The sequence below is a fragment of the Saccostrea echinata genome, unplaced genomic scaffold, assembly GCF_033153115.1.
Source record: "Saccostrea echinata isolate AGI-Se365-2 ecotype Australia unplaced genomic scaffold, CSIRO_AGI_Sech_v1 ptg000028l, whole genome shotgun sequence".
Lineage (NCBI taxonomy): Eukaryota > Metazoa > Mollusca > Bivalvia > Ostreida > Ostreidae > Saccostrea > Saccostrea echinata.
In genome coordinates this window covers 3,241,347-3,261,454 of record NW_026889777.1, presented here as the reverse complement: position 1 = coordinate 3,261,454, position 20,108 = coordinate 3,241,347, and the positions used below count along the sequence as shown (strand labels likewise).

Genomic DNA, 20,108 nt, shown 5'->3' with positions numbered 1-20,108 from the left:
AAAAACAAATTCATAAATAAATCCCCCAATAATTGTTCACAAATATAGTTGTTTAAATGACTGAAGAATGGTAGAATGATTTTATTTCATGATCATTTAATAAATTATTAGGTTTTATTTGAGGGCGGTAAAAAGTAGCATGGAATGCTCTTTTTTAGCATGGTTTTAGCTTTTTGAATTTAAAAAAAAATCCAGTACATTACGTCCCTCTGAATATCTTATTGTAATGACAAGTTTGTTTGTTTGTGTTTTTTTTAAATAGTGCTAATGCAAACTTTGAGTACATACCGTAACTAGACAGCATTAATTAATTAAATAGGCCTAGATATTTTTTTTTTACAAACACCTGCATTAAAGTTTTAATTAGCATTAATTAATTAAATAGGCCTATATATATATATTTTTTTTTCAAACATCTGTATGAAAGTTTAATTTAAGGGATAAAAGTCATCTCCTGACTTCCCTTTTAACTATACTTTCATTTTTTAAAATTAATTCTAGACTACAATTGTGTAAATTTACAGCCCCTGAAGACATTTAGTAATTGTATATCTATCTCTACTTATTAAAATGTTGTAAGAAATCCTTGTTTTTTTTTTATTCTTTATCTTAAACACCTCTCTGCTGAAAGTAAACAAAACAACAGGGAGCCTGCAAATTCAGAATACACAAGGGGCGGAGCTATCATGTCAATGAGAACCTTTTTCATGCATGAGTGAACAAAGCAGTCCCAGAAAGCAGTCCCAGGGACTGCTTGGACTGCTGGGTCTGCTTTCTAGAGCAGTCCCACAACAGTCCCAGAGCAGTCCCACAGCGGTCCCAGAGCAGTCCCACAGCGGTCCCAAAGCAGTCCTGGGGACTGCTTTCTGGGACTGCTTAGGTGTCAGGTTGGGTCTGGTTAGTACTGTATATGTTAAATTTCTTCCGAAAGTAAAGAAAATAAATTTAAAAATTGTTGGCATAAAGAGATGCAAAATAAACTGATAGGAAATTATTTAACACGTATTTGTCTCAAACACAAAGAAACAACGTAAATTTAGAAATTAATTTTTTATAAGTAAATTATTTAACAGATGTAATAAAAAAATTATTATAAATAAAAAAAATAGTACAAATTATGTGTACTTTCTTAAAATAAGACATCGAGGATAAAGTCAAACAAAACCACACACGTGTAACAAAGATGAATATTTGTATAAATTCAAACAAAGACATATAGCGAGGAAATTGTTCAGAAGTGAAATAAATACAAACAGCCTAATCAACATTAACCTGAAGTAATTCATTTATATTTAAAAAAAGAATCTTGAGAAGACAAAATTTTGAAGAAAGATATATTTTTGAAAAGAATTTAAAAAAATAAGACTCTTTAATCTTTCAAGTAATCTAACAATGATTTGAGTAAGATAAATATCTTTTAATGTACTGTAAATAAATTAACTTAGAAAATAACTATTCTGAGAAAAAAATGCATAGCTTAATACTGATTTTCTAAATGTCGAGTTTTTAAATAGACATTTTTTTACATACCATCATTGTACCTTGCGCTGCATAGTTGCTGACTGACTTAACGATTACGTATTGTGAATCTCGACTTATCTGTAAAAGCAACTGTACATGTGTTATTCTGCAGTGAAACTGAATATAAAAATCAGATTTTGTCTACACTTCATCACTGCAATTTTAAAACAATCAAATTAAATCAGTTTTTAACGAGTTTATTTAGGTTCCAGTCTAAGGTACAAAATAAGTGATTAATAGCAATGGACACATTATCTCATATGTGAATATGCATTTTAACCTTTTCGTAAGGAAACTTTCGTTATTGTTCAGTTACACATACATGTTCATTTATAAGACAAGTACCATCTTTCTATAAGTCAGATATTACAGTACGGAAAATAACAATTTCTATAAATGGATAAATGTCATAGAAATGTATAATACTTTTACGAAACTGTACTGAGAAAAAAAAAAAAACCCAATAAACTCATGCAAAACCCTATCTAAATTTCCCAAGACTTCATTTACAATTGTATGTCGTCGCCCGCGTGGCGCAGTGGTTAGAGCGTTTGCTCTAGAGTTGCGGAGTAAGGAGTTGATCCTTATGTCGCGGGTCCAAATCCCAATGTAAGACGTAAAGACCGGTCCTTCGGATGAGACCGTATTAACCGAGGTCCTGTTTCGCAGTAGATGCTGGCACGAAAAAGATCCCTCACTGCTCAATGGCCCTGAGTGCCGGGTACAGGTCAAACTTTGCAACTCTCCATGAACAAGTGGTGGCGTCTCCAAATGAGTGAAAAATTCTCAAGAGAGACGTTAAACAGCGAACAAACAAACAACAAACAAGAAATAATTGTACATTTGTGTCTACCGGATTTCTGTAAAGATACAAGACTATATCACATGTTTAATTATACAAGAAGAATAAAATGAATAAGTTATTGAAAGCAATAGTACAAAATAATTAATAAAATACTGTATGGCAATGGATGTCTTATGATGATGATCTTTATGCCCTAATAAACAGGACAATAAAGGAAATCAGTCTGAATCCTATAAATAGAGCAAAGAGTAGTCCCAGATCTAGATAGAAGTTGTACTGTAGAATAAAAAATATCCGATTTAGTAAATATAACTCCATTAAAGTAATTCATATTTCATTTAACGTCATTCAATGAAAAATGAAAATAAACAAAATGTAAATATTATTTTTTTTGTGTGTGTGTGAACACTGAAATAGATTCTGTATGTTTTTTACTGACTGGATATCTCATATATATGAAAATATTAACATTTCCAAATAGTTTTCCTTAAGATTCTTCGCAAATTAGAAAAAGTTCGCGTTTTCATATGCTACCGTGGGATGAGTAAGAATATTTCTATTGTGACGTAATTGGAGTTCAAAAATAGTGCAAACTTTTTTTTTTCAAAAATGGTCTTTGAATGCAAAAATATGTGTCAAGTCATCAGAAAAATAATGTTAATATAAGATATGTATATAATTTTTGAGAACTCATGAGGTACATGAATTACAACGCTTCACGCCTTCATATTTATCATGAAGCGCGAACGCGCTTCATGAAATATGCCGGCGTGAAGAGTCATAGTTCATGTCCTCATGAATTATCAAAAATTAAATTCATCTCTTAAATGAATAAAACCACAGGTGATAATTATTAATTTACCTTATCAAAACTTAGGCTCTTAATGACTACTTCATTACGTGGAATGCATGTCGAATTGGACGTACAGGCTAGAATAACAATTCTTTGTATTTTGATTTACTGCTATATTATAGAAAATAGACAAAGTGATGTACAATTAAATACTTAACTACATATATAATGCTAAATAGAGTAAAAAAAGAATAATATTTAAGTTCTTTAAATTATGAGAAGAACAAACATTCTCACAATCTTCTCTCACTACTGAACCATTAAGAGCTGGACAGAAGAAAATTATTTATTTAAAAAAAAAAAAAAAGACTATTACGTTTGAAGATATTGTGATGTTGTTGCTCAAAACTGATATTTACTTATATTTTTTTTCTTTTCAATACAGTATATACCTATATTTTAGAATACAGTACTTATTTACAGTTACAGTATACAGTACTAGTCCAGTTCCAGGATACAGTACTGGTATATATATATATATATATATATATATATATATATATATATATATATATATATATATATATATATATATATATATATATATATATATATATATATATATATATGATCTATTTCTGTGTGGTCAGTAATGAACTCCTCACCTATGTTGTTCACATCCTCCCACTGATTTACAACCAACATTTCGTTTCAATATGTAAACCAGGACAGATATTTAAACCATATCAGCCAGTCAGGGATGAACCTTACAAGGAAAGATGTTAAGAATGATTAAATTTCCAATTTAACATAAGATGCAAGAGGAAATCATCTTAAAGTGGTCTAATATTACTGCTATACAGAGCGAACTGAACACCTTACGATCGCAAAATTAATGATAAAGAAAAGTAAGCACAGCATGAGGTTAGTGCATGAAGATGACAATCTTTTTGAAGACCAAAACAGTAGGTGTACATTTTTCAGTATTTAGTTTAAATGATTTAGTTTATTTACTTAATGAAATATTTGGATTTTTTTTACTAACTGGTAACCACTAAGTATATGTAAATGTACATGTAGGAGTACTTAATATATATATTGCTCACCCACTGGTGAGGAAAAATCCTCCAAATAATATCATGAGAGCTGGGGCTATTGCTAGAGCTGCAGTGACTGTTGGAGCTGCTGCAGACACCACGTAACCTAATGGAATTAAACACCATCTTATAAAATATTTAAAGACATGTAAATGAACACTTTCTAAGAGAGAGCCGAAATTGAAAATAACAAAAACGCATACCAAATGAAGCGGCAGTGTTTGATATCATGATCGCTACTCCCGTCGCCACCAGAAACGCGCAACCGTCATGATTTAAACCTGAAAATGTCAAATAAAAGAGTTAAAATATCATCTTAAAAGATTGAAGTTCCAGGAAAAGGGTGTATTTCCTATCATTTATATGGAACAGGAGTTCTATTCACAAAAAATCGAATGACAAAGATCAGAATTACTCTGTAATTTTCTTGTTTAATTGTTAATTTTTTTTCTAAAGTATTATTCACAATATGTTCTATTTTAATAGAAATGTCAACTTTTTGAGGTCTACTATAGCTGAGAAACTGAAGAATTGAAAAAAAAATGTCTTAGTCGTAAGATATTTTGTGAAAACGGTCCCAGATACTGTGTATGTATCATTTATTTAGTTATGCATTTTCTGATCTATTATTCATTTGTTAAATAAAGCTATTATTTAAATTAGACTATCATTCACTTTCGTTTAATTTCTAATTCACTCAGTTTACCTACCACTCATCCAACAGAGTATGGACATAAATATAACTTTGATGACGATTAGAAAGGGTATCTGTAAAAACAATGTTTACATCTTTTATTAAAACATAAAATAATAAAACCGTTAATAGGAATATAGATACTAACATGCATAAAATACAAAATTGTACAGTACAAATGAATGTAAATTTTGTTGCATTCGTATAAATTTGGATGTAAAGATAGACATGATGAAATTTTATAACATTTTCAACAATGAAATGTTGTGTTTTATTTATTGAATTAAAGTAATATTCTCTCACAGTGTGAAAGGATAGCAAAGTAGTAAAAAAATATCTGGCTTGTAATAAGATATAGTAACTGAACCATCTTGATAGAGACTAAAACTGCCATTTTTTTCCAAATATGTTGCTAAAATCCATTTTACAACGTATTCAATCTCACAACTGCTAGGCTATGACGTCTCAATTATGACGTCACAGCCTATGACATCGTGTTAAGAAAAGACAGAGGCAAAGGGAAAATAAAAGAAAAATTGAATAAACAGAAAATTCAATGTGTTTTAGTTGGATATGGAATTAATTTTACTTCTGAAACAGGATTTTTTTACATTTTCACTCGTGCTTTGCACTCGTAAAAATGTCAAAAAATCCTGTCTAACACGTGAAATGAATTTCATATCCAACTACAAAACATTGAATATCCTCTATGTATTTACTAGTATATTTATCTGGCTTCATAATCATGCAATATTACACACGTACCATAGTAAATAATAATTCACTCGTTAACGTAATTATGTATTATCTGTTTATGAAGTGTTAATCATGCAAACAATTTCTGCTAGATGACCATGTGTAAAGAGGATTTCCAAAGATTTAATGTATTTTAAACACATATGTATAACCAATTATTCCAATACTGGGGCCTGCATGGACTCTAGACCCAGTAACCATGAATGTTATTATTCTGGTAACGTATTAAGAATTAATTGTAATTTTATTTCATCAGTTTGCCCACTATATGTCTTTCAAAAAAGATATTTCAAAGTTTAATGTGCATGTCATTTAAGTTACCGGTAAGTACTCATTGTAATCTTGCCAACTTTCTGCCAAGTGTCATTGAATAATTAAACTGTTGTTCAAAGAAATAGTGTACTTTCAAAATAATCAATTAAGTTTCACTCTAGGGCCTGGGGTAATGAGCCAGGAGTCATGAATTTTTCACTTTTGATAAAGAGCTGTTTATCGTGCAATTTTTTTGTCTGCTTCATGTCCATGAGAAAACAAGAATATGTTCAAAATTGTACTATTTTAAATATATATGGATTGATATACATTTTTTGACTGATTTTGAATGGAAATGGCATAAATAATTAATCCCTAAAATATAATGAAATCGTAGGTTTTCTTTGGTACTTAGATATGCGTATTGTTTTCTATTTCATTCTATACATAATTTTGCACATATTTTTGACATTGTGACAAAATCTTACAGACTTTTTCCACTTTACCTAGAAAACATCATTCAGGTTATCTTTTTGAATATTAATCTATGGGAAATATTGCTAATTTCTGAAAAAAAAAACGTTTGTGTTATTTATCCTTAAGTGTTACCTATAATTTTGAAAACAATTTGTCTGCTAAATGTCTAAGGAAGTGAAGAAATTTAGTTTCTCAAAAATGTATTTTCAATTTATTTCCAACAAAACCCCTTCCTTAGGCCTGAGTCGCAGACCCAGGAAAATGCATAATGGAAAAATCTCCGTTGGTAATTGAAATTTTGACAATGGAAGGTTTCTTAAAATTATGAAATTATTTTTGGATTTCCATTTTCCAATGCATGTAATTGCCATATATTTATTACGTCTACTTGTCACCAACGACTACTTACCTTGAGTCTCAAAGTTACAGCGAAGTAGTCTAGGGCTGACCTGCAAATAAGTGTACTTAGCAGTAATTTTTTCTCGTCTAGGTGACTTATTGTGCTTTTTTCCTTTTCTATATAATAGTTGTTAGACTACAGATACATGTACTTAATATGTGACCATCCTATCAGACATTTCTGCCTTTCTTGAAAGACTTGGCGTCTAAATGTTTGGCGCCAGGGTATAAAACCAATGATATTAAACTTTGTTTTTGCATCTTAATTTTTTTTTTCCATCATGCATTCTGGAATTTTTTTTCTAGAGAAATTCCAACTCCACTAAAATGTTCCAAATAAATAATGCATATTTTTAAACATACAGTGCTTCTATTATAGGGTATTCAAGTCAAATATAATTTTCTTGTGTTAATTCCATGGATTATTTTCCATTTTAATCTAAATTGAGAAAATATTTATCAATTGTCTGTGCAGTTTGGTTTTTGTAATTGTAAATTACACAGAATTTCAAGGTACTTCATAAAAAGATTTTATTGATGCAGAATTCTCATACACAGGCAAAAACACCTACATGTAAATTAGAACAATTTAATGAGAAATTGTTCAAAGTAGAAGCAAAAAAAAGTACTAAACATTTTTAATATCCAAAAAAGGAGCCTCAATCAAATCATAATTTTCATAAGAATTTTTAAAGCAATATTTAGAGTATCCTTGAACAAGTGTAACGTCCGATACCGGTTGAGGGGGGCGGATCCGATGTCAGGTCAAGAAAGGGAGTGGGCGGGGTTGAGGATCCTTATTTTAACCATGTTGAACTCATAATGAGTAAACAAACATTTATTGTATCGATATACATGTAAGACTTAAAACAAAAATCACCCCGATTTGAAAAATTGAATATACATGGATTTGTTGTTTCCTGGTGTTTATCTTCACTGGGTGAGTATCAGCAGTTCAAAACAAAATTCGTGTACTAAAGAAGGTCATAAAAATAATAGTCTCATGACAACCAATGGATGTTAAACAAACCCTAAATAGTAATAGTAATACTAAATAGGAAAATAAATAATGATATTGCATGTCAAAAATTTGTTTATTACCAATATACCTTGATCGAGTTTGGGATTTGCTATAGCAAAGATCTCACTTACATGTCCGTTGACGCCTTCAATTCGTGTAAGTTTTTGCACCTCTGATTTATTAAACACACTCTGTGATTGACAGTAACTTGCATATTGTTGAAATTCACAACTACTACTACTGAGTGCAAGGATTTTTGCTGAAGAAGAGCCGAGATTACCTTATTTAAATTGGCAAGGAAATTTTCAATAAATAAACAATACATTTTATGAATTATTGACGTATTATCGTTTCTTCAGGTGGATATTTTTTTCTGCGATTTTACTGCAATTCTTGCACATCTCAATAAGAATGTACACAAACACAAATAAACACACACTCAGCTACGCTGCAAATAAATTTTCAAAAATACTGTGACAGGAAATTTTTAAAAATTCGTTACAGAGGTTTCTTCGGAAGCACCTTTAAACACTGACGTCAGACTCAGAAAATTGCCAATCAAAATCTTTAAACACTGTGGCTTCACTGTTTTACCACTTTTCGTGAAAAAGATATACATACGTATATATATATATAGGCACAGTAACAAATTTTTAGGACGACCTGTCCCTTCCTCAGGACAAAGAAATAAGTTAAGAAGTCATAAAAACAAAGGACACAGAGAGACAAAAGAGGTCTATCGGGTGTACTCTGGTGAAGTGCCTCACCAGAGTACACCCGATAGACCGGACGCAATTCATAGCTATCCGGAGTTTTTTCTTCACAACTTTATATAAACTTCAAATTAAAAATGTAACACTGTAAATATTTAGTGTTTGGTAGTAAAGTAGTAGTGCTAGTTGTTTTTGTTTCTCTGTTTCCTTTGTTTTGTATGACTTCTTAACTTTTTTCTTTGTCCTGAGGAAGGGACACGTCGTCCCGAAAAATTGACAAATTCTATTGTTCGTAACGTTGGTCATTTTTAGTGCTTTATATATATATATATATATATATATATATATATATATATATATATATATATATATATATATATATATATATATATATATATATATATATATATATATATGAAAATTAAAAATAACAAGGCAACAATGTTAATAAAACGTAAGCGCTTTCATTATACTTCTTCAGACGTTTTACAATTCAAAACAATTCAAACATGTGACGTTATAACGCTACCTGATGATAACGTCAACAACAATGCAATGACGTCACAATGCTTATAGAGGAAACAATTATAGAGTCTAAGTAAAATTACTTTGTTCATTAATAGCGTAATAAATAATAAAGTCATGAAACAGTCTATATTAAACTATTTAAGGACGGTTTAAAAATCTTGATGAAATGTTTTTCTTTTTCCCGTCTTTCTAAAAGATTTTCTGTTTTGAGTTTATAAAAGGGATAAATTGAGAATTGTCCCTGTCCACAAACAGCAAGATGTTCACTGAGTTTTATTTTTCTGTACTCGGGTTGGTTGATATGTTGTCTATGTATGCGTATACGAGTGCGTAGTGTGGTCCCCGTTTCTCCTATGTATAATTGTCCGCATCCAGTGCATGTTATACAATAAATAACGTTTTTAGATGCACAGGTCATATCTGCATTGATAGTAAATTCTTTATTTCCGAGTGTAAAAGTACTTCCCTCTTTAATATACTGGCAGGTTCCACAACGTGAATCAGAGCATTTATTGACCACATACAAATTCCGTTGGTGAAATGTAGATTTACACAATATTCTTCGGAGGTTTTTAGGTTGTCTTTTACTGTTGATGAATTTATATTTTTCCAGTACTTTGGACATTTTCTCATCCGTCTGTAGAATGTTGTTGAGGTGACGCACTGTAGAGGTTATATTCCTGTTCTTTGTATTGTATGTAGTTACAAGCGGTAATATTGCAGAATCTGATGTGTCACTTTTTGAAGAATTAACAAGTTTATCTCTGTCGATTTCTATAGCCTTTCTGATTCCGTCCTCAATGATTCCAAGAGGATAGCATTGTTCAAGCAGATATTTTTTTAATTCATTCAGACGTTCATCTCTTTTTTTCTTGTCGCTAACAATAGTGCAGATTCTTCTTGCTAAATTGTAAGGGATTGAACGTTTCGTATGACTTGGATGACAGGAACTGAAATGGAGATATTGATGTGTGTCTGTCGGTTTGTAGTATATGTCTGTCGAAATACATTCTCCATGCTTTGCTATAAGGACGTCCAAAAACGGAATGCTTTGTAAACTTTCGTCCATTGTGAAGTTGATGTCAGGATCTAGATCGTTTATAATATTTAGGTAAACTGCTAGATTCGCATCGCTGTCATTCCAAATGATAAAACAATCGTCAAGGTATCTTTTCCAATTGTTCTTTATATTTTCTGAAGTCTGTTGGTCAAAGTACTGAGTAGTTTTTTCATACATCCTCTCCTCTAGATATCCTAGTGTAAGGGTGGCATAAGTAGGGGCCATCTTTGTACCCATTGCCGTTCCTATATATATATATATATATATATATATATATATATACTGATTTATTGCCGTTCCTATATATATATATATATATATATACTGATTTAATATAATTAACAGGCCTATTTCTTACTAACACAAAGAAACATATAAATTTAGTAATAAAAAATTCCATGATTTTTTTTTTAATTTTGATGAAGAGCTAAAGTGTTTATTATAATTATAATGCAAATGTATGTCTGCTTCATTTCCATGAGTAAACAAGAATATGTTCAAAACTGTAATATTTTATATATATTACCAACTTAATTAATCCTATCAAGAGGCCTGAACACTGGACCAAGCTAGTGTGAAACATAAAATATATGACCAACTTAACCACTTCTGGAAGCACTAAACATTGCCCTATGGAAGATCACAAATGTGGTAGAAAATTAACTGTTACCTATAATTATGAAAAAGTTTGTCTGCTAAATGCCCTGAAGAGGTGAAGAAATTTAGTTTTTAAAAAAATATATTCTCAATTTATTACCAACAAAGCCTCTTCCTAGGGCCTGAGTCGCGGACCCAGGGAAATGCACTTCACTATTGATGCAAAAGGCCAAGTATTCATTTTTATAATACAAACAGTTTGTGTGCTAGATGTTCAAGCGTAAAAAAGATCTTTTACTAATATATAAATGCACTTTCAATATATGACAAATTAAGCCCAACCCTAGAGTCTGAACCCCAACCCAAGGGAAATGAATTTCTCAATTTTGGTGAAAGTTTGCCTGCTAGACGTGCAGGAATAAGGAAGATTTTTGAATATTGCATGAATTGTGGCTGTTTTGGTCACATCCCTTATGCTCCAAAGAGGCAGAGATTAAGATGTTAACAATTTTTGTTCTCCTTTAGTCATCAATGCGATATACTGAAATTGGTTAAGTCATTTCAGAGAGGAAGCTGAAAATGAACCTGAGTGAAACAGTTGACCTTAAAATTTTGTATAATGGTAACTACTTTTGAATGTGCAAAAAAGTAAATTATAAGCAAGCAACTATTTAAAGCATATATTTTCTTCTGATAGAGTGTAAATTTGCTATCTTAATGTAAAAGCATGCTTCGGAGGACGCACTCAAAGTTTTTTGAAATGAATCTGAATAGGGCTACATAGTTATTTTTGCACCATCAAGTCATCCACTTTCGTATAGTCGATGGTGTGATGACGCCATGGTGCGACGACAATGACGCGACAGTGCAATAACAATGACGCAATAGTGCCACAGTCCGATGATGCCATGACGCTAAAGTTCGCATCCTTCATCGTCATCGTGCCATCGCATCATCGTCATCGCAGTTTCGCACCATCGCATCATTGTCATCACGTTATCGCACAATCACGTCATCATCGCACCATCGTCATCGTACCATCACTTTATCGAACCACTGGACCCAAAACTCGATAGTGTGATGATGTGATAGGAGCCTATTTGGATTCCATATTTATTGTATGAAAATATGTTTATTAGAATGAGGCTTAGTTGGAAGGAATAACATGTTAATTTTTTTAAGCACATATTTCATTTGAATCGTACTCAAAAAATAAAATGAAGGAATTCTGAAGTTGTTTTTTTTTACCTCTACTAGTGTTTTGCTCATATAATAGACTCCTACGCCATACAGCCCTGTGCCATACTCCCTTAAAAATATGGGTACCTCTATTGGAAAAACCTAATCATAAAAGTATTTCACACAGTAAGTTACATTGAAATGATCAATAAAAAATTGTATAAAATGTATAGGGAGGTGGCTTGTTTCTTTTTCTTTTTCTTTTTTTTCTTTTCTTTTTTTTTTTAATAATTTTTTCTAGTCAAAAATTTTAAAATTATCTGAACATTTGTGCCCCAAAATCACTTTCCCTATATTGAAAGATTTATGAGAAATTGTAGCACAAATTCACAAATAACTAGCAAATTAAAAACTATACAAATAATATACTATAATTAGTTTTATGCACAAATCAATATCTTACATTCAGAACAGAGAAGATGTTGTTAAAGCTCAGGTTGGTGATGATAACAAAGATGACTCCGTTAATGTTCATGATGTCGTCTTGTGCATAATCATCGTCTGTTTTCAGATAAATGATTCCCTGAATCAAAGCAAAAAACTGAAAACCGCAAGAGAGTAAAAATTAAAAGACATACTCCTCAATAACAGATTGGCTTAACAGTGTCTAAGCACAATATCATACATTGATTTGTATACCCCCCCCCCCCTTATAAATGATAAAAAAAATAAAATGTTCTGATATACACAAAAATTTGATCAGAAATCTCCTACAAGAGGGAGTTCTCCTGGATTCCCTTAGAATAACATAGAAAAATTGGACATATGAGCTTAGAACAGATCAATAATATTCTCTTGTTTTATTGTAACAGTAACATCAAAAATTGATTCTAATGAGCTTATGATCAAATCGTGCAGATAATTATATCTAAATTTTTTCTTTACATGCTTCACTAACAATAGTACTTCCCAAAAATACATTACCAATCCTAGCTGTTTAAAAATTCGAAACAGGATCATGGATTACTAATATGGGGAAAAATTGATTTGGATTGAATTCGGTCCTTGAATTATTAATATTGTTTTAATGAATGTGATCTTGACTATGATTTAGGCTTCCTATAGTTTGTATGAGTTTAATTCAGATTTTGAAATGATCTATGACATGTAATATACATGCAGTTAAGATTAATTTGATCCAGACCTTAAGGGGTCCTACAGTCCCTGAAACGTTCTACTTTCCCATTTTTGCGTTTGCTCACCGTTCGTTCAGCGTGCGTTCACCGTTCGCTCTCCGTTCACAGTTTTGTGTTCAGCGTTCACCGTGCACTCGCGTTCACCGTTCACAAAGCGTTCAGCGTTCGCTCTTCGTTCGTTCACTTTGCGTTCACCTTGCGTTCAGCGTTCACTTATCGTTCAGTCTTTATTGTCATTCGGAACTCCAAAATGAAAGGACTTATCTTTTTAAAGTAAGGATTCACAGGTTTTGAATTTAATAATTAACATATCTTGTTTAAAGAATCATTATTTCATGGGAAAAAAAATTATCTACAATGTTTATTTTTATTATCCTAACTTAGCTCTAAGGTTATTTATTATATTTATCTGGAAAATAAATGTTGTTATTAGTACATGTACAGTGTATGTACTTATGTAGAACGATGCTGAAAAATTAAATTTAAATACGGGCAATATACAGATACTAACACTGCAACATTTTGTTGTTATGTTGAAGACGACAAATCGTTATTGGATAGACAATAATCGAGTCAATTAATTTACCAACTGTAGCAAAAATACGACAATATTTATTTCTAACACATTTTTTAAAAATAATACAGAAATACATGTTAGAACTAGTTTTGAGAATTATAAACAGTACTGCGGATATCCAGTTAATTAAATATCTTTAGAGCGAATTAAATTGATAGTAAGGTAAAAAAAAAAATATCTGTTAAAAATGTAATACATTATAGATTTTTTTTTTCTACTTTACATATATAAAGTCTTTAATTAGAGAGAGAGAGAAATGCCTTTATAACATGATTATCATTAATATAACCAATTCTCCAGTAATGATATTTTTCACCGTAACATTACAGTCCCTGAAACGTTCTACTTTCCCACTTGAACGGTGAGCGAACGCTGAACGAACGGTGAACGAACGCTGAACGAACGCAGAGCGAACGGTGAGTGAACGATGTGTGAACGCTGAACGCAACTTGGTGAACGATGTGTGAACGGTGAACGGTGAGCGAACGCAGAACGCGAACGGAGCGCAAACGCGAACGCAAAGTGAACGGTGAACGAACGGTGAACGCAAGATGAACGATATATTCGGAATGCCTCTGATCTTTTCCTTGCATTGAAACTATTTTATTGTATTATAATGTCAGGTGCCAAAAAATAAATAAATAAATAAATAAATAAGTAAATCAATAAATGAATGAATAAATAAATAAAATAAATTCTCCAAAATTGTCCTAAGAAAGACGATTCATGCACATTAAGTTTTTAATCACACGATTTTTAACGCATTAAAACATTGCAATTGTTGCCGAACGCTGAAGTATAAAAGATATTTTTTTAGTTGGAAAATAAAAATGTTTATTCTTATTTGATAACAAATCAGAGAAAACTTCTGACTTTTGGAATGAATTAAAGCGATTGTAACATCCATTCATATATGTATATCCGTGTAAAGTAATAAAAAAAATTAATTACAAAGGTCAGTGGACGTTTTGCATTTATACGCTCGTATTTTAAAATGTTTAATACAATAATATATTATGTGTCATTTCTATTTTTCATGATGATTTATTGAGCAGACTTCTACATGTATCTGTAGATGGCCGTGATTATACTCAGACAAGATAATACAAAGATACATATTCATATTATTTGTTATAAATTCAATTTTCAGAACTTGATATTTAAGTAATATGCTGTTATAATTTTTATCAAACAGACAAATGAGAGAGAGAGAGAGAGAGAGAGAGAGAGAGAGAGAGAGAGATACATTCCGTTTCAGCCCCCCCCCCCTTCCTTTCAGGCTTCACTAAATGTTTGCACCTATATCAAACAATAACTCTTATATTTTTTTCTAAATATATTAGACAGTGAAAGTAACTTTTTTTTATCAACAAATCATATCCATCTGTTTGACAGTATTACTCGTTTTTATTTTCCTGCTTCAAGTTCACACGAAGTCCACGTGCTTGTCCTGTCAATCAAAATCATTCGACACTGTGCAGGTGTGAAAGTTTCGTCACATCGAAGACGAAGTGCGAGTATTTCCAACAAGTTAAAACATTTATTTTTATCATTTGTAGATTTGATACCAACATTTGAATAATTAGTGAATAAAATATATTGGGCATTAACACTTGAATTTGAAACATACTCTCTGCCAATTTCAAATACCACCGCCGACACGTGTACATTTTGAACTACTATTGTTTTGTGACTTTTTTAGATGCAAGTTTGTTTTGAGACTGAAATTTTTGTTCTAAAAAAGACCTTAACTTTTTTTTAACAGGTTAATTAAAATTTTCTGGAAATACAGTACTGACTAAGTAACCGATTTAGGGGAAAAGGAGGGGGGTATTAATTATATCGAATAGCAAACATATAACGTTACGGTGAAGAAAGATTTTTTCTCTATAACTATAGACTTTACATACATGTATTATAGTAGCGAATATTCTGTAGTGCATTACATTTTAAATAAATATTTCCTTTAAACACACTATCAATTTAATTCGCTCCAAAGATAATAAATTAACAGGATATCCGCAGTACTATGTATAACTCTCAGAACTAGTTCTATCATATTTTCTGTAGTAATTGAATTAAAAAACGCGTTAGAAATAAATATTTTCGTAATTTTGCTGCGTAATTATTTGACTTGGATAATTATATCTCCATTAACGATTTGTCGTCTTTAACAAAACATCAAAATGTTGCAGTGCTTGAAGTATTTGCACATTGGCCTTAGTTAAATTTAATATTTCAGCATCGTTCTAAATAGGTACAGGATGTGCTTATAACAACATTTTTTTTTCCAGAGTAATTTAATAAATAACCTAATAGCTAAGTTAGAAAATATATATCTTAGATTTTTCCCCCATGAAATAATGATTCTTCGAACACGATATGTTAGTATTAAATTAAAAAAATCTGTAACTCCTTACCTACAAAAAGATAAGTCCCACTTGGGAGTTCCGAATGGCAATGACAACTGAACGATAGGTGAACGCTGAACGCAAGGTGAACGCAAAGTGAACGGAACGAAGAGCGAACGCTGAACGCTTTGTGAACGGTGAACGCGAGCGCACGGTGAACGGTGAACGCAAAACTGTGAACGGAGAGTGAACGGTGAACGCACGCTGAACGAACGGTGAACGCACGCTGAACGAACGGTGAACGAACGGTGAGCGAACGGAAAAATGGGAAAGTAGAACGTTTCAGGGACTGTAGATGTTTGGCATTCGACATGATTAAGAGCCCCTCCCCCCTTTCCCCTAAATCGGTTACTTAGTTAGTATTTCCAGTATATCTTAATTAACATTTAAAAAAGAAGTTAATGTGCTTTATATCACAAAAATTTCAGTCTCAAAACAAACATGCATCTAAACAAAGTCATTAAACAATAGTAGTTCAAAATATACATGTGCCGGCGCTGATATTTTAAATTAGCAAGGAGCATGTTTCAAATTCAAGCGGCTTAATCATTCCAAGTGTTTATTCCCAAAGTATTTTATTCATTTATTACTTTTTTTTTTTTTTAAGAAATGTTGGAATCAGATCTAGAAAAGATAAGAAATGATAAGAAAAAAATGTTAAAACTTCTTGGAAATATTAACACTTTGCCTTCAGTGTGACGAGATTTTCACACCTGCACAGTGTCGAATGATTTTGATTGACAGGTCAAGCACGTGGACTTCAAGTGAACTTGAAGCAGGAAAATAAAAAACGATTATGACTGTAAAACTGTTGATAAAAATGGTTACTTTCACTGCCTGATATATTTAGAAATAAATTAAGAATTTTTGTTTGATATTGGTACATACATTTGAGGAAAGGGGGTGGCTAAAACCGAATCTCTCTCTCTCTATCTCTCTTTCTCTCATTTGTCTGTTTAATAAAAACTATGACAGCATATTACTAAAATATCAAGTTGTGAAAATTTAATCTATAACAAATAATATGAATGCCTCTTTGTATCATCTTGTCCGAGTATAATCACTGCCGGGAAATGTCTACAGATACATGTAAAAGTCTACTCAATAAATCATCATAAAAAATAAAACTGACACATAACGCAGCTATGTTAAGGCTGTCCGAACGCTTAATATGCATAAGATATATACTATCTAATTTTGAGCTATGTTTGATTTCAATTTGTAATCTATGTATACATGCACAGTTAAGTTGTTAAGAGAGTTGAATAAGGTATTATAAAAAAGCATTTTTGTGATGTCACATGACTGTGTTGATCACGGACACTTACAAATTTTCTTAAATGTTGCACAAAAATCGCATCGGCACAAGTGAAAAACAAAATTATTGTGAACGGCTTGTTACATAAATCAAGTCAACATATCCTTGGGTATATATAAAGTGCTGGGGCAAGTCTGAATTTTATTTCTTAAGTTTCACAAGAAATTAAACTTACCCACATACAAGGGGGTATTTTTCAGTCTTCGTTGCAATTTATACAACATGGGATGATTTACATACAATCCCCCAGCAATATTCAGTTAGAGGATATATTTCTCTAGTAGATTCACAGAGAACATCTTTAATCTATACTTATTATTCACTTGTGCCAGTCTAATTTATGCACGATTTATAAATTCTGACTCTGTCTACGGACGTATAAAGGGGAGCATTCCACATTCATTTTCTGTAATTGTTTGAATACGTACATGTCAGACAATATAAAGGAATAACGATATTATATTGCAAATATTCACCATTATAACAACATACTGCAGCTTAAAACAACAATCCAGGCACATGAATTAAACATCAACGTAAAAATAATTCTACATGTCATGTGAAAGGAATGTAAAAGTTATGGCACTTTCCCCGTCATGTCTGCAGTGACTTGACATCATATGCCATTATGACGTCATATCTAGGTAGTTCAGAGAAGTTACTACTGCTTGTACACTGTGACATTCTTCGGACAGCCTTATCCTAGCCGCGAAATATATTATTGAATTAAAATTTGAAAATACTCGTTTATTTATGCAATAAACGTCCACATACCTTTGTAAAATATTTAATTTTTTTTTCTCATTATTTTACACTGAATCGCCTTGGCACGGAAATATATGTATGGTTGTTACAACCGTTGCATTTCATTTTATAAGTCTGTAGTTTTCTCTTCTAAAATCCACATTATTTGTAATGGTTTTATTTATCAAATAAGAATAAACATATTTATTTTACAACTAGATTAATTTTATCTTTATACTACAGCGTTCGGTAACAATTACAATGTTTTACAGCGATAAAAATCGTGTTATTAAAAGTTGAATTTAAACATCGTACATATGTGCAGAAAGTATTGTAAGAAACTTAGCTAGAATAATAATTTTGCTTAATGTGTATGTATCGTCTTTCTTAGTACAATTTTCATTGATTTGTTAATTTGTTTATTATTTATTTATTTTTTAGCACCAGGCATTAGAATACAATAGAACAGTTTCAATGCAAGGAAAAGATCAGAGGCATTCCGAATAAATCGTTCATCTTGCGTTCACCGTTCGTTCACCGTTCACTTTGCGCTCGCGTTCGCGCTCCGTTCGCGTTCTGCGTTCGCTCACCGTTCACCGTTCACACTTCGTTCACCAAGTTGCGTTCAGCGTTCACACATCGTTCACTCACCGTTCGCTCTGCGTTCGTTCAGCGTTCGTTCGCCGTTCGCTCACCGTTCAAGTGGGAAAGTAGAACGTTTCAGGGACTGTACCATTAGGAGTAACCGGGACTAATATGAATTTGTCGTAAACTACAATTTGATCCTATAACACTTTGGATGATCTTGATTCAAACGCTGAGTGGGTTCCACCATGGGTTTGACAAATCTGAAACGGACTATAGAAGGACCCTCTACAGGAAAGCAAAAATAATTCAGAACTCTCAGCAGTTTGGATGAATTATGCTCTGAGCATAAGGGTCATAGGACATAGAGGAATTTTACAATATGAAATGTTTGAATTTGATCCAGACTTATCTGTCTCTTACAACTGTTCGGATAAATACTTGACCCATATTTAGAGTGGATCATATAATGGTTTTGATGAACTTGGTCTGGATCATATGTTTACGTTTTTCAGATGAATCTGACCTTGATCATTAGTGGATCTTGAATTTGGTTTGAACTACATAATTATATGAATTAGTCTTTCAATGTTTATGAAGAATTCTTTTCTGTACTACTGTATGAGTGGATCTTATAATAATTTGCATGATTTTTACCAGGACTCTGACTGGATTTTACAGTGTATAGATGAATTTGATATACACAAAGAATGGGTCTTACAATGGTTGGACGGATTTGATAAGGGTTATGAGTGGGTCTTACAAATGTTTGTATAATTCTTACCCAGGCTGTGAATGAGTCTTACAGTGGTTCTGATGAATTTGAAGCGGACTACATGTCCGAGATGATTTTACAATTATTAAGATGAACATGATGTGGATTATGGATATGAGTCGTACAATAGTCTGGATGAATTTGATCCGGACTATGAGTAGATCTTACAATAGTTTAGCTATGATCTGGATCAGGAATGAGTCTTACAATGGTTTGGATGAATTTGATTCGGACTATGAGTGGATCTCGTATACTTGTTATCGAGCTTCTCCAGAACACTGATCTTAACTGCTGGATAAAGGACGCACCATACTTGTCAAAAAATATGTTTTCTAAATATGTGCATATTATATTTTTAGAGTTTTAAAATAAAAAAGATTCAAATAATGCATATTTATAATAGAAAACCGATAATTCAGGAATCTTAACATTATTTCTGATAATACAGATACTTTTTTTTTAATTCATACTGCTAATAGATAGGAAAGAGGTCGTTGTTAAAAAGCTGGTAATGAAGATATTCACAAGATCATTGTTACAAAGCAGATAATGCAAAATACATTAAAAACATTGGCGGATTTAGAGGGGGTCCCAGCCCACCCACCTCCAT

The 20,108-nt window shown here is 31.8% G+C and overlaps 1 pseudogene; it reads right to left on the bottom strand.

Annotated features, from left to right (window-relative positions):
* Window positions 1–2,370: 2,370 nt before the first annotated feature.
* Window positions 2,371–20,108, bottom strand: LOC133193908 (protein white-like; annotated as a pseudogene).